Genomic DNA, 16,479 nt, shown 5'->3' on the forward strand with positions numbered 1-16,479 from the left:
GAGGTCAGAAGCAGGAGAATTAGGATTTAGCTGAACCTAGAGGTCCATGCAAAGGTTTGAGTTGTACACCTAGCATTCAAGATCCAGTAATGCCCAGATCTGGTGGTTCAGGCATAGCAGACATCCTAGAAGTACTCAAAAGAGCAACAAGGATACTTTTAGGTTAAATCAATGTTTACTTCATTCAGAACCATTTCATTTACTTCTCATTTGGGCAAGAGCCAATCACAATTCAAACCAGCTCAGCTCAAGGCCATGTAAAGCCAGGGTAAATATCTTAATCTGCTTTGAGTGAGGAATATTGAGCCACAGAAAAAAGATGATCCCTACAGTCCAGCAAAAGAGCATTCTAATAATAGAATAAGAAGATACTGAAGCAAGCAATATGTATATACAGGATTTATTTGAGGTGTGGCAAAACATATTGTAAACTGGACTGCAGAGCTTTTACTTTGTAGCAAATCCGATGACTATTGATTCTGATAGTGCTGAAGTAAGAACTTATTCATGCATATAGGTTCTGTCTGGTGCAATTCACAGTCCAACTGATTAGCTTCCAATAAATCAGAAAAAAGTAGGAAGGCAAACTCAGTTTTAAATAACCAAGAATCATTTTAGCTTATTAAGTTATTATTCAGTTATGGGGACTGTATCTTTCTTAGTATTTCTTACAGCATAGAAAAGTGGGCCACCTGAAGGCTAAAGGGGTGAATAGTTGGCAGTTACTCTGAATGATGTTCTGCTAGTAGTGCCTGGCAGAGTAGACATGCAAGACCTGTCATTGACTTGGCCTTTTAGTTAGTAAGAGGACTATGAACTCACAAGTGAGGATGAGAAGTTTCTTATTATTTTTGGATATCAGTCATAGTTTGTGAGTTCATGAATCCTTCGGGTTGGTCTTGCTAGCCACCTTCTTGTTCTTCTACACTATCAGTGCTCATGTTATTCTCCCTTTCCACTCCCAATGCTCTTTCACTTCCTGTCTGACATTCTAAGTTCTATCCATCCTTCAAGGATCAGCACTAGTCTGACCTTCCCAGAAAGCACCATTAGGTTACTCCTGTATACACTGAGTTCTATGTGTTCTGATGCTCTAGTTTCCTTTGCGAATAAAATATCCATCAGCATGCAGTCATTGTATTCCTGTTTCTTGACTTACTTCATTAAGATGGACTTAAAATTAAATATAGAAACTCACTCATATATTTGTCTTGATGCTTCCACAGTGCTTAATACCATTCCAGGTACATAGCTACATCATAATAATAATTATGCTGGGCTTCCTTTGAAATGCATCCCCAAACAGGATGGGCTGCTAGATGGGTGGAGGGAGAAAGACAGATGAATCAATATGTGACAAAGCACGTTTGTAAAATGTTAATAGCAGATTTTAGGTGGTGATCACTGCAAAATCACTTCAAAGTTTTTATATCTTTAAAAGATTTCATAAGGAAATATTGAAAACAGTATAATTATGCTGGCATAAAATGGATAAACCATGACATATAGTCATGCTAGTTCAGAACTATTGCAGACTTGATCTCAAAAAGTATGAGTAGGTAAAGGGATGAAAAGGGAGGGAAGAAGAAGAAATGTAGCTAGGTAGATAGACATGGCAGAACACTCACAGATGAATTTAAGACCTGGGATTAGGCATTTGGGGTTAACATGAAGAATAACATTCCATTCTTCTGAAACTGACAGTGATAAAGAAGGTTTTGGCCAAATTACATTTTAAAATGGGTCACTGGCGGGAACAATGCTCTGACTAGGGAGGAGGACCAGATAGGAGGAGATGTTACATTAGCCTCCAAACTGCAGTTTTTACTAGCACTAAGCCAGGCTACACAGGGGCCAGACCTCTCTGAAGCACATATCCTTAGGAAGCAGACCTTTAGGTTTGCTGCCTTCAGTAGCAGCAGTTGGCATATCGGGTAGTAAGGGTAGAAACATCTCATTGAAAATCCCCAGGAAATGCTGGCTCTCTTCTTTGTTTCTTTGCTTTACACACAGATGTTTCTATAAAGAAAATGTGGAAATGAATTAGTTTTTAAAAACCAGGCTCTATTTTCCTACATCTAACCCCACCAGTGGTACTTAAACTTGGCTTCACTCTGTAATTGTCTTGGTAGTTTTAAAAAATACTGGTGCCTAGGAGCCCACCCCCAGAGATTCTGATTTAATTGGGTTTGGGGCATGGGCTGTTTTTATCAAAATGTTTTAAATCTCCCCCTGGAATTCTAAAGTCTGAGGACCACTAATCTTATAGAAATGTTTGTAGTTCTTCAGTTGAAAGGAGTTCTTGACCATATGGATAGTTCCCAATAAGGCTGGAACTTCTATGTGGAGGAGAGGGTGGATGCATTGAGAGATTGTTCTAGTTTCTGGGAGGGACAGGCTAGGCAGAAAGAGAACTGTGTGAAATTGTTCTCTATGGACCACAATTTAAACTACAGCTTTAAACTACTTCTAACAACTTATACGTTTGTTCTTCTACTCCCTGCAATCCATAAATAATCAAAAACTGAATAATTGCATAATCATTTTATCCTGATAATATACTCCTAATTTTTTCCATCTTGTATATTTGGCTCTTGATTTTTTTTTCACGTTGAAGCCCACATTTATTTTAGAATAGTGTATATCTAATTAGGTCAAGTAATGAACTACACCTTTATCCTGTCAAGCTAATAGTGAAGCATGGCTAGGTGGGGTGTTGAGGATCATTGTACTTTCCTGTTTCACCCGTTTGACAGAAGTGTCTTAGGGGGTCGGTGAAAAGTATTTCACTAGGAACTAAGAGCAGGAAGCAGATTGTAAACAGTCTGTTTTGGGCACCTGTATTTTTCTTCTCTTGATCAATAAGATGAGTCACTACTTATATTATCTGTTGCTTATCTGTTATTGCCTGCAACAGTGACATAAACACCCTCTTTGCAGAGTCCTAGTATATGGTGACAGGTTATCAGTGACTTGTGATTTGGGTGGTTTGGTCACTTGTCAGGTGGCAGTGTCATTGGGTAGACAATGTATTTGATTTCCTGGCCAGGATCTGGGGACTCTGGTTTCAAAAGTCATTACTTATTTCATGTGAAATTTCCACTGGAGTTGTATTATCATGATTTTTCAACTTTTATGGGACCTCAAACATTAGACCAGAATATTGCCGTCTGTTATATTAGTGTCCATTTTACATTATCTTTAGTCTGCCTAGAGATGTGTCAGATTAGTCTCCTCTAAGTATATTTTCAAGGCAATAACCTAAACTTTAATGTCATTGAGATTCATATTTGAGAAATTAAAGGCTTTGATATTATGAAAACCCATTTATTCTACCTACTTTTCCTTTTTTTTTTTTCTTTATATAGTTTGCTTAGAGTTACTGCTCTCAACCTACTTGATTATCAGGGAAACTCACCTTTTGATTGGCCTTGGCTTTATTCGATTTAACTGTAATAATTTGATTTTTATATAAAATATTCAATCATGCTTTACCATATGGTGAACATCATTTATACATAAAAGCTACTTGCTGTTCTACCTTTGGAAATTGTTAGAGAATCTCAGTAAGGGTTTTCTAGCCATCTGCTTCTCTTTCAAACTTTGTGTTAATGTAGACATCTGCAGTGGTGACTCTAGGGTTATTAAACTGCAGTGTCCAGTTGAGTGCCCTTGTGCATAACTCTTAGAAAGAAGACCTGCACGAAAAGTTCACATCTCTTGCCTTGATGCTAATGTGTCCCCAAGTGGATTTCACTGCATGCAAAAGGTTCTTGTACATTATCTCACATGCAGCTATCTTTTGAGTAGTGTAGCTCCCTTTAAGAAAGCCATTGTAATAAGACCCAAAGTGCCAAATAGCTTAGTTGTGGTGCAAGAGATCACGATATTAAAGTCTTCTTTATTTTGTTGGAAATAATTTTCCATGGAATTTCTTTATATCAGAGTCCTCCTCATGCATTTAAATATCTGTTAATAAATCTATAATTGACAGCAAATGGAGGGGGTGAGAAAAATAGGCTAAAATGCTATAAACTACCACTAACTGAAGTCCAGAAATGGAAACAAATGATCTCTAATACTATAATAAAAGCCAATAGGGAAATGATTCAATTTACAAAGTTTAGCTTAGACTCAAAGTTTCTGGAACAGATTTATTGCACGGGGTGATGAATGTTTGTATTTGGATTAATGGGATCCCTTTTTTTAGTGAAAGACTACCTCCTTTAGCTATCTAATAATTTAGCTATTTTATTTAAAGGAAAATGTATAGCAGGATATGAAGTGAACTACTGTCTCTAGCCTCCATATTCATTTTTAATAATATCCATAAATTTTTATTTGTATTGCTCACAAGCATTTCACATTTTGGTGGTAATCAACCTAAATGAGATGTCAACCAGGAAGCAAAGAAACAAAATTGAAGGGAATTTTTTTCTTTTGTTGTTTCAACATTGAGGATGAGCAAAATGACTTCACATCCATGGGCTGATGATGGAATTATTCATTTAGAAGAGTAACTTCCAAGTGCCATAGTTAGGAGTATCAGTTCTGAAATTCAGTGCAGGAAAAAAATCACTTTTATATAGTGAAATATGACAGCCAAATAGATTCCTGTAAACCTGTAATTCATGATACTGCACAGCTATTTTGATCAACTGAGTCAAATGGTAAGAAACAGTAAGAGGTAATTCTCTTATTAGGTTCAGAGGTTTTCCATTCTATCACTAAATACAGATCTTTGAAATAAATTATAGGCAGAAGATAATACTCTGGGTAGATGAGGAGACCAAGCAATTTAATGACAGTTTTGTGTAATTAAAAACTCAAGTAACATTCTTGAGCTTAATAATCACAAAATACATTTATTTCCTGCATAATTTTGGCATTGATGAGTTATGTTCATTTTATTCAGTCAGACAAAAGAAGGGGTAACATTTTTTGAAAAACATTTTACTTGCTTTATAAGCATTTGGAAGTACTTGCTGGATTTCCCCAGGGTTTTCACTGAACTTACATGTGGGATGTATTTTGAAGTAACTGTGGAAGGTTTTAGTGTCTTAAAGGAAACAAAAAGTTCGAGACCTCTTAGTCTGTTCACTTCACTAAATGTTGAGTGTGTTTGTACACATGCAACTTACTTTTATTTCCTTTTCCAGTTGTAAATACCTAAAGGGCCAAGATTTCAGTTTTTTATTTGAAATTTCATAGTGATGGTGGGCTAGCTCATAATAGGCACTCAGTAAGTGACTATTTATAACATTGAGAAAATGAGCCTTGCAGTGTTCAGGGCGGTTCGAAGTCCATAGTCAGAAAGCACTCATAGTGATTTTTTATGGTAAACCAAGTCATTCCGTGCTTTGAGATTTTGGTTGACTGTGAACACTCCAACAGTATGTGTTCAGGTTAATTGCTTACCACTTCAGAAGGTGCAGCTGACGTTGTAACTCCACATTGTTGATGCTTAAGTGTTTCTAACCGCCCCCACCCCCACCCCCACGGAAGACCTTTGATCCATGGTGGTGGAGCATCTGTGCAGCAAGGGAAAACTTCTGATATGACTGCAGAATCTTGCAGGAGGCTTCGATTTTAGATTTCAATGGCAAGTAAGGAATGTGGAACTAACTGTTGAATTTCCAAAAAAAAAAAAAAGAAATGTGACTTCAGTTTAACATATTTTAATACCAGTTCTAAGTGTCTATTCTGAACCCAGCTGACTTGCTTGGAATATACCAGTTTAAATGAGGCCTGTTATTCTGCTTATAGGTTTTATAAAAATACAAACTACTTTCTGCTTCGAATCCTGTTTGAGACCCACTTAAAAGGTTGAGCAGTAGCTGGCATGGTTCATTAGAGGATTTAATTGACCTTGAAATGTAATGAGTTGTGTGTGGGTATTTACTCTCAGTTTGAAGGGTTGTGTTTACTTCGGGTACCTTTTGTCAGTGTTCTTAAATATGCAGTGGTATATTTTTCAAAGTTGTCATTGCTCTTATGTTCCCCCTTTGAGGCCACTTGTTTGCTTTAGACTTTTTTTTCCTGCCTCTTCTGATTTTGGTTTCAAAATCTTTGTTTAAACATTTATTATTCTCATACAAAGGTAATTGAAATTGGTTTGGAGAGCCTTTTAAGGAACACTTCGAGCTAAGAGTTTACCTCCCTCTGATAGAAAACCACAGTAGAGCCATGGAGGGAAAGTAAACACTTTAGTTTATAGAGTAATAATTACCACTTTAAAATTTTAAAAATTATCATTAATTCAAAGAAACTTTCAAATGTGCTCTGGTCACACAGCATAAAATTTTAGGACTGCAGGAGAGTTCCTGTGGTCATTTGGTACTTTTCTGTGCCTTCTGGAAACTTAAGAGCCTCTGAGCTTTCCTTGAGCCTCAGGCACAAAAGAATCCTGCTGCTTGCTTCATTGGGCTTGAAAGTAGTGGGCAAAAGAAAATCTTGTGCAAACACAGTATGCAAAGTCTTTCATATACAGATAATTTTACAGACTCCCTTTCAGTAGAAAGTGTGCTTTTTTTCCAGCAGTTGGATAAATTGTGCTGAACCAATGGCACCCTCTTGTCTGCTGCCTCTTTAGACCCAGGGCGCATATTTTTAAGAGAGCTGACGACGGGGGTTCAGAGATACAGATTCAGACTGGAGAGCTGAGCAAACAAATCAAGGCCTGTGCAAGAAGCAAGCAAACAGCTTTGGCCTCATTAATGCCTACTTGCAGGCAGATAACAAACTCACCTAATCCGGGGGCAAGTGCGTGATTCTGGGTTTGGGGACTGCTCTATGTTGAGAACCAGAATGTGAGGTATTAAATGAGTGAATGTATTTTCTGTACTCAAAGGGATCAGTTCCTGGGGTAGAGATGGAGTCAGGAGACAGGAGAAGGGGAGACACTGGTAAATTTGGATGGGGGAAATATGGGCTGAATATGTTTTACACAGTCTCGATCATTTTGGGGAGAAAATTACAAGAAGGATTACACTTTGGGAGGGAAGAATATTATAAACTGCTGGTTTTGAACATATTTAAATATATATATAAAATATTTTTAGATTATGTTTTCAGTATTATTCAGGAAATCAAAGGCCTCAGACTTTATGTATTACTATTTATTTATTTATTTATGTACATTTCACTTGGAGGGATTTGGCCAAACAGACAGCACTGATGGGCTTCTCAAAATATAGTAGGTTAATTCTGTTGTGTGACCTCCATCAATAACTTATCTTTTTGTTTCAACTGTAGATCTACTATGCTCAGACTAGTTCTGAGACTGAACAGAATATGCTCTTTTTTTACCCATTTGTTTAGTTACTTGTTCAGTCACTCAGCATATTTACTGAAAGCCTAATATGTATGCCAGACACTTCACAGTACAATTTATTCATTCAAAATATTTATTGAGAATTACTCTGTATGGTTAAAACCAATAAACAGTATGAAGACTCTCTTAATCTATCTTTTAAAACTTTATACTTCTTTATCTAGATTTAGCCATTTAATATCAAACTCTCGCCATGGATGTAGACAAGTTATCAATTATACATAAATAAATGACACAATATATATATGGAATCACTTAAAACGTATCGAACAGTGTGTTCGTTGCTGTTATTTGTGGTTATTTATCACCTGTGATGGTACAATGATAAACAATTCATATGGAAGTACAGAGTGACTGGATCCATTTTTTCCTCCCCCAGAGTGTGGTATAGCAACAGCTGGATGGATCAGAAAAAAATGTGAGAAGTGGAAATTGATTAAAAAAAAAAAAGGCTTTTCTTTCTTCTAGTCTCTCATTCAGTTTTACCAAAGCCGATCTGCTTTAGAACAGAGTGTCATTGTTAAGTCTCCCTGTAGGTTACAAGTATGCTTTTAACTGTGACTGTTGATGATGCTGCTACAGACCCCCTCTGACTTTCTTTTACATATTTCATTCTGTAAAGGGATTAAAAAAAGAGATCCATCTCTAGCTCTCTCTCCATGAATAGGGCAGATCAGATTGGTTTTGCAGGGCTGAGTTTTCACCAGCACTTCAGTGGTACTGGAGTCAAATGCTTGCAGGGAGCCCCCACTGAATCATAAATCCTCTGATCCCCAGGGTATAGCTTCGTGCACCTCTGAAAGCAGTCAGTCACTTTTCATTAAGTAATGATTTGATTAGATAAAAATAAAAGTTGTTTGAGCATTCATTTTTGCAGCAGTGCATAACAAATTTATGCAAATTATCATTCCACTAATCTGCATGCAAAATATAAAGGTGTGATTCCAAGCCATGCGCACCTGTAGTGAAGTTTAATCAGGTACAAATATTATTGGAAAGAATAAAGCGTTTAACAAAAGTCACAGCTGTTTGAGGTTTGTAAAGTACTGCAAAGAGAGCTTACTCTATTAATGATAATTTTGGTGTTTTTAGACTAAACAAAATCTTTTTTTTAAAGGGAAATCCCAAACAAGACAATTTTCTAGTTAGCGGCAGTAGGAAAATACAAAGATCGGGCTAAATGGCAGGTTTAATAACCAAGGCATGAATGAATTGTTGGAAGTACATAAACTAGAGAGAAGGTCTTCATTTGGAATTTTATTGCATTCTCAAGGGCAACTAGAATTATTCTAGATATGGAGTGGATGTTTAACAAATACCTAGAATGGTGCCCCATATTATAGGTACTCAATAAATGTTTTTTAAAATTATTCCTTAATTCATGTTGATTAATTGCATAAATCATTTAAATATTATTAAAGGAAGAGTATCAACTTCCAAGTAAATGAAAAACTGTGCTTTATACTTTACAATGTAAGAAAAAGAATAACATTTATTGAATACTAGGAAATGTGCTGGATACTTTACGTATGTTCTTTACATATATTCTTTCATTAATTATCCTAACAACTCATGAATAGCCCACTTTTAGAGACAAACTAAGCTTAAAATAAGTTGAATATGTGACCCCAAATCATATAGCTAATTTGACTCCAAGGTCCTGGTCTTTCCTCTCTATCACAGTATCCAGATTATTCCATTCAGTACCTCAAAGAATGTGTAGGTCCTTCCAGGAAGTCACTTGTGTTACTCTTGTTGACCAGTATCAGACTGATCTGTGAACCTAAGATTCTAAGAACCTAAGAATCCACAAATCTTTGGCCTGGAACTTTGAACTTCCAAATGTAGAGAAGATGCTGTGGTGGAGGATTGACCTGTGCCAATGTGTTTCTCTTAATATTGTGTTTTTTATGTATTTTGTCTTGTCTTGGATAGTGATCCAAGTATCCCTGGGAAAGAGAAAGGCTAAAAAGTGTTTTTATAGGCCTCTTTCTCACAATTTGTGGTTGTGTGGAATGAGTCAAAACCTTATTTCTGAAACTTGTTCTTTAAAATTAAACATGATACCATCTTCATTCACATCAGGCCTGAAAATTAAAAGGTATAATTGAATGGTACAACTTTTCCACACTGGTGAAACAGAGAGAGCAAGGGTCCCCAACCCCATCCCCCTCTGTTTTCAGGGGAAGAACAGAGTGATGAAGGGGGTAATTTCTGGGCTTAGGTCTGATGTGGCTTTCATACCTTGATAGAAACAGGCCATTGAAGTGGAAAGAAAGTGAGAGACCCAGGATTTATTCTGTAAGCCACGAAATTGAATGAGACTCATGAAATTGAATGAGACTCACGAAATTTGGAAGACAAAATTTTTCTCTTCCACACCTGTCATTCTTTATCTCAAAAATGCAGGTTTCTAGTGCTCAGCCCTAACTCCTTATGTAAAGTTCAAATGATCTGGTTTCAGTTTATCCCTTCAGAGTGAATTCAGGGTTTGGTTAGTCTTCATCACACACTAATTCTCCCTGAACACACTGGAGTGCTTGCTCTCCTGAAATTTTCCTTCTTTGCTTACACCTTTACCCCCTTTTTGGGAATGTCCTCTCTCTAGCCCTCTTCCATTCCTCACCCAACCCAGATATGAATCTTTTCTTTCTAGGTCCAGCTCAAATCTCATCTCCAAAGAAATTTGCTTGAAACTTTAGCTCATAGCAATCTTCATTTCTTTGTATTCCTGTAATACTGTCTGTTTAATTACCTAGACCTTCTCCCCTTTTTCCCTCTTTCCTTCTCTTCCTTTTCCTCTGTACCTCTCCCCACTTTGCTTCCTTCCTTCCTTCCTTTCTTCAGCAATTACTTGCTGAGTGTCCACAAACCAGTGCATATCTCTTTCTGGGAACACAATGTTCGCCTCAAGCCAACCCAGGCCTTACACTTACAGAGGTCACACTTAAATGGAGTAGACAACTACTGATCAAAGAAACAACCTATAGCCACTCCGAAGGAAAAGAGCATGCCTCTGAGAATAAATGACAAATGGATGACACAGACTAAGAGAACTGACCAAAGCCAGGGGCACAGGGAATGCCTCCTGATAAAATGATTACTAAGCTGAACTCTGAAGTTTGGTCATTAACCAGGTTGTGGGGCAAAACCTGGGTAGAGCATTGTAAGCATGAAAATTGCATATGGAAAGGTCCTGTGGTGAGAGGAGGAAGTTCAAGGTAATAAAAGAAGGCCACTGTGACTGGAATGTACTTATCTGACTTTTTTTTCTCATGTTCTCTCCTCAAATATATTGCATGATACTTTTGGGCAGGGATGATTTGTTATACTCATTTTTACCTAATTCTCTTGAGAAGACTTTAATGATCATTGGGTCCAAACTGCAATGTGCCCTGAAAGGTACAGTGGCTTGCTAAAGGTCATGCACATTGAGGCATGGGTCTCCTGTACCCCCTCCCCACATCCAGTGTTCTTTCTTTGAACTGATTGTAACTCTGTAAATAGTGCATCTCTGGAATACGCCTCTGCATGTGGTAGATGGTTGAGAAATGCTTTCATTTACGGTTGGTGACTGTGTGATCATCTGTAGAACAGGAGAGAGCAGGAAGGTGTAGAATCAAAAGGTGTTTCATTACATGGAAGTATTTTATAAAGAAAGGTATAATCCATGCTCAAGGAAAAGAAGCAAATGTTAGGGAGGAAATCTGTACTTGTAAAGGATCGTTCTAACTAAGCTTTGAAATACATAGGTTAAGGACTCAATCTTTGAAGAACACCTGTGTGAAATAAGAGATGAAGGACATTATAATGATGAGAGTTTGGGAAGTCTTGATTTAATCTTGTTCCAAATAAACATCTTGAGACCGAAGGATAAAAAGATAAAGAATAATTTAGTTGGGGTTACTTTAGTGTGACAGTTTTAAAACATGGTCTTAAAATTCTTCAATGTTGTAACCATCGACAGGTATGGGTTTTTGCCCCTTCCCCTTGAATCTGGGCTCTGTGATGGCTTGACCAATAAAATACAGGAAAAAGTGACATGTCAGTTTCTGGGTCTAGCCTTAAGAAACTGGCAGCTTCTACTTCCTCTCTCTTAGGAAGCTCACTTACTTATAACCTAACCATCATGCTGTGAGAAAGCCAGGCAGCTCATGGAGAGGCCCACATGGAAAAGAACCACAGCTTCTGGCCCAAGCCCTGAGCGAGCTTCCAGCACCTATTTATCAACTGTGTGAATGAACCATCTTCAAAGGAGATCCTACAGCCCCCAGTTGAGCCACCCCAACTGACACTTCATAGATCAGAGACGAGCTGTTTTTGCCCAAACCTGCCAAAAAATGCAGATTTGTGAGCCAAGTAAATGATTATTATTGTTTGAAGCAACTAAGTTGTGGAGTGGTTTGTTAGGTATTGATAATCAATACATTTGGGGAGATCTTTCAAACCTGCTGAGCACTAGACAAGTTAGATCTCAGTTTTCATAAAAGGCCCTTCAACTTTAGGAGCTGAAGGCAAATTGGGGATACCAAGAACAATCTGGTAAATTGAAAAAAATCCATCAATCAAAGGGGGGCCATTATAGGGTCCCAGGGAAATGTAACAATAAGGATTTGATGGAGGATGAGTGGGTGGAACATGCAGAAAAACTAGAAAGCAATGATGACATTACAGGAAAGTAAAGGTAGAACTGTGTGGGGAGAAAAATGACCCATTTAAGAACATAGGTAACATAGGTTAGGGCCAAAGACCAGGTCACCAGCAGAGATATGAGTGTCTGAGATGCTTCAATATCTGGCTGCATGTTGATAGTGTCTCTTTCTCAACCTGACTCTGGCTCGCAGTTTAGCCCCTGCTTGCCTACCCCATCTGCTTCCCTATAGGGTCTGGACACATAGTATTCCAATCACCTTGGGGACACTGAGGGTTTCAGTTTGCACAGACTGGTTGATATCCCTTTCAGTTCATGTATCTGAGTTAAAAAATTAACAAGAAAATGGAGAATAGGGTTGATGTGTTATAAAACTGCCTGTCAAATATGGAACTACAGTTTAAAATTAGGGTTTGCCTATATACACACATATAGTTTTCCTTCATTTACGTGCAATGTCAGTTTTGTAGCATGAACTGTTTGTGGGGTGAGGTTGAGCTGATGTAATTTAGAGTCCGAGTTGAGGGTAAACTAGGTCCAGAGAAGAGTCATTCTTAGCTGGGAAAAGGTGGAATATATGTTCCTTTAATAGCTTTGGGGTCAAATTGTCATAACTAAAACTGTAGATTAAATAATAACTTATACCATGTCTAGTACCAAGTAGTAGTTCCTGCCTTCGATGAATCTATTCATTTTAATGGAGGAATACATGGAGACAGTTGAGAAATGAACGATGTATCAGTGCATAACTACGTACAAAAATGGTTTCATGTTTGATGGCTAAGTTTTCATGTCGGATTAACTTAGGCCTTGGGGAATGCAATCACTTCATTTGTCATTAGTTCTGGAAAGCTTAAGTGTTAGCCTGATAGGTGAGATGGCTGCCTGGCTAGGAGAAGGCAACAGAAGGTACAGTTTCTGAAAGTATTTTGGAACAATCGATGCTCTTGAGAAATGAATGATATTTATGCTTTTCTGAGGCTTGCTCACCAGTGTGGGTGCTATTCTAAATGGAGTGCTTTACAGATTCCAGACATATGCCACATTCATTTTATCCAGATGATGAATGACTTATTGATAGTCCAGGCTTTGTACTATTTGTGACTCCAGTTCTTTTAATAGCTGTGATACCATGGAGATGACACTTACTGGGATAGATGTTATTAATGGTCACTATTCAGCCTTTTATTTTCAGTGAAACCAAAGGGCAATTGGAAGGGCATGAGGTCAGCTTGAATAACAGATTCCTTGAAGTCATCTGTGTGTTCCCATTTTGGGATCTTGTGAAAAAACAGGCCAATTTGAACACTTGCATTTTGGATGAGTTTCCATTTGAGGAGCTCCAGAAAACTCCCACAAGTCAGATGTAGAGGAGTTTTCAGAAAATTGCCAAAGACTGTGCAGTGTTGCCGGCAGGAGGAGAAACAACAAGCAGATGTTTTAGCAGAGAGGAGCTCATTCTGGGAAAGTATTCCTGGGCACTAGGTGAGAGAGACTGGGAAGGAAGCTAGTTCAGAACAAAGATAAGAGTGCCCAGGTTGGATGTGTACCTGCCTACAAATACTTACACATTTTCGAGTTCTAAGCCACTAAAGTAACTTCAGACAGATGTAGTCACTAATTAGTCTTGAACTTTGCTTGAAACCTCTGTCTGGCACTGTAACTAATCTTGTGACAACTTGCTGCAACATTAGTAATGGTTTGGTTTGGCCTTCTTTTATTTTTGAAAAAAACATGCTTTTCTCTGTACTTATTATATTTTTTGAAAACCTGAATAGATAGAAATTCATAGCTGCTTTCATCATTGACTGGTTGCCTGACCTTTGGTAAGTCCGTCAACTCTCTAGCCTCGCTTTCTTTGTGTATAAGAGAAAGTAAACTAGATGGTATGTCAGGTCTATTCCAACTCTAGAGTCAATAATTTATTTGGACCCTATCTTTAAAATCATGAGCCAGAGAGACCAACATGTGTAAATTCTCTCTCCATTTCTGACTGCTGATGAAAATAGGAGGAATGTAGAACTCTTCAGTAACTGGCAGAATAATCACTTCAACAATAAGCCAGAGATCTGAGGGCATTATTTGCATGTGTATCACTGCTTGAAGACACATTCACTCAGTTTATTCATTAATTATAAACTACATCCCAGTTTCTGTGCTAGGTGCTGGAAATACCACAGTAAGCAAAACATAGGTGGTTCTTGCCTTCAGGGAATGTAAGGACTAAGTGTTAAAAAATCACAAATATTACTGTAATTATATAATTACAGCTGAGATTAGCTGTTAAGAGGGAGAATTAAGATGTATTAATTGAGCCTATTGAGGGATGGGGGTTAGAGTAAGGTCATGGAAGCCTTCCCCAAAGAAAATATATTCCCAAGCATTAAAGCACCCAGTATGAAAGAAGTCCAACTGAATGGTGACCTGGTTGTATTTGCTCTGAGCCTCCAAATTGCAAAAAAATGCATCTACACCTGCTTTGAGGAGAAAATTCTAAAGTTCTGCCTATTTACTTCATAGCATGCCTAACAGAGACCCGTAGCCTACCTAGGAAGAACCATACCAAGACAATGCTAAATATTTTCTTAGATAGTAAGAATCACCACCAAAGCCATATATGACTCTCACAGGTTCTGAATCCTCCCTGTTTGTCCAGAATGGGTTTGGGGTAGAACAAGTACAAGACTCAGGGAAAACTATACCTGTAATTAGAAAAAGAATCACAAAGACCACATTACAGTATAGCATTAGAGGAACATTCTATATGCAAGGTTTAATGTGAATGCATACTTAATTTTCATTTGCCATAAGGAGGAGTTGTAAGATGTTAATATTTTGTGGATACTTGTGGACTGAGCCTAGGAGTCTATATAGTGTAGTTTGTAAAAGACTGGACTATTGAATGGAACTACTTAGGCTCAAATCTTGACACCTCAGACTTGCTAGCTGCATAACCTTGGGTAAATAAGTTATTTAACCTTTCTGGGATATGTGAGAATTAAGTTAGATAATCCATGGGAAGGGATTAGCACAGTGCTTGGCACCTAGTGAAAGTCACTAAACATTAGCTATTGTTGAGGTTAGTATTTAACAAAAACTGTAATCACTTCCTCTTCCTCCATCTTTCTGGAAGTATTACATAAGGAATTTACTGAATAACCATTTCCCCTTTTACTTCTTACCCTGAATAATGAATGTCAACCTGACCAAGAAAATGAGGAAGGAGAGCTGCCGTGGCTTTTAGGAAAATATCAGTGGAATAGGACTAATCCTGTTGTAGTTTTGTGTGGGAAGAGGCTGAAGGCACCTCAGAAGTTATAAACTTAACTGTTTTTGCAATCTAACTTTAAAGACACTGGGGTTGCTTGGCTATTTAAAATAATGTTGTTTTGATGGAGGTGCTAATATTGATATGTGTGTGAGAGAAATACAGACACAGAAAAAGAGAGAAGATGGGGGGAGGCAGGGTTTAACTGACCTTTCTAAAACGTTTTGGATTATCATTATTTGGAGTGGCTTGAAGTAGGGTTCACATAATATGATGGGCCCTGATATCCTTCCTTGAAATCATGGTTACAATTTACTATTCTAGTACAATTTAACTGACCTAGTACAAGCTTTGCACATATCACATTCTTGATATATAATCACTTATGATGAGAATAATGATCTTTGAGTCACATATGGCTTAATGGTGATTGGTACTATCTAAGGAAATAATTTAGCATTTGTCTTGGTATGGTTCTTCCTAGGTATGCTATGGGTCTCTGTTAGGCATGCTATGAAGTAAATAGGCAGAACTGAAGAGTTTTCTCCTCAGAGCAGGTGTAGATGCATTTTCTTGGAATTTGTAAGTTTATAATCTACCTTTGTATCTCTGGCTTTGCTACCAAAATGCTTCCCTTTAGTGCTAATTGAACATGGTTCTATCCACTCTGAAACTCAGATTCTTCTTTTGGTATTACTGCCCCAGTTTTTTAGATTTATGTCTCTCCTTTGCCAACACATATGCTTTGCTAAAGTCATGGCCTTTCCACATGGGTTATGGGCCTTCTCACCGTCATCCAGACCTTTGCTCATGTGCTCTATATGCATGGAATGATTCCCCACACCTTTCTAGGCTAGATAATTCTATCCCATCAGTCAAGTCCCTTCCTGCTGAAAGTTCTTATCAACTATTCCTAGGCCACACTGGACTTTTCTACTCTAAGTTACTAATGGAATTTAAGGCCCAATGATACAGACATTTTTTTGGAGAATGCCTCACCCTCCAGACCTAGCACATAACTATGCTCAGAAAATACATGATGACCTTAATCCTGTCCTTTGAAAAAATGCAACATGAGCAGACTCAATTAAAGATACGAGGAAACAGTAGACACACAGCATCTGTATCATCTCTTCACAGTATTGTACACTTGGGGAGAGGAGGAAGAGCACATTTGAAATTCTCACTAGCCAGATAAAGACAAAACTCATTTTCTTACGGTCAAAG

The 16,479-nt window shown here is 37.8% G+C and overlaps 1 protein-coding gene across 1 annotated transcript in view; it reads left to right on the plus strand.

The window, feature by feature from the left end:
- IL1RAPL2 (interleukin 1 receptor accessory protein like 2) overlaps positions 1-16,479 on the plus strand; it is a 1,159,060-nt gene that overhangs the window by 164,979 nt on the left and 977,602 nt on the right. The window lies entirely within an intron of this gene.

This window comes from Manis javanica, chromosome X (genome assembly GCF_040802235.1).
Source record: "Manis javanica isolate MJ-LG chromosome X, MJ_LKY, whole genome shotgun sequence".
NCBI lineage: Eukaryota > Metazoa > Chordata > Mammalia > Pholidota > Manidae > Manis > Manis javanica.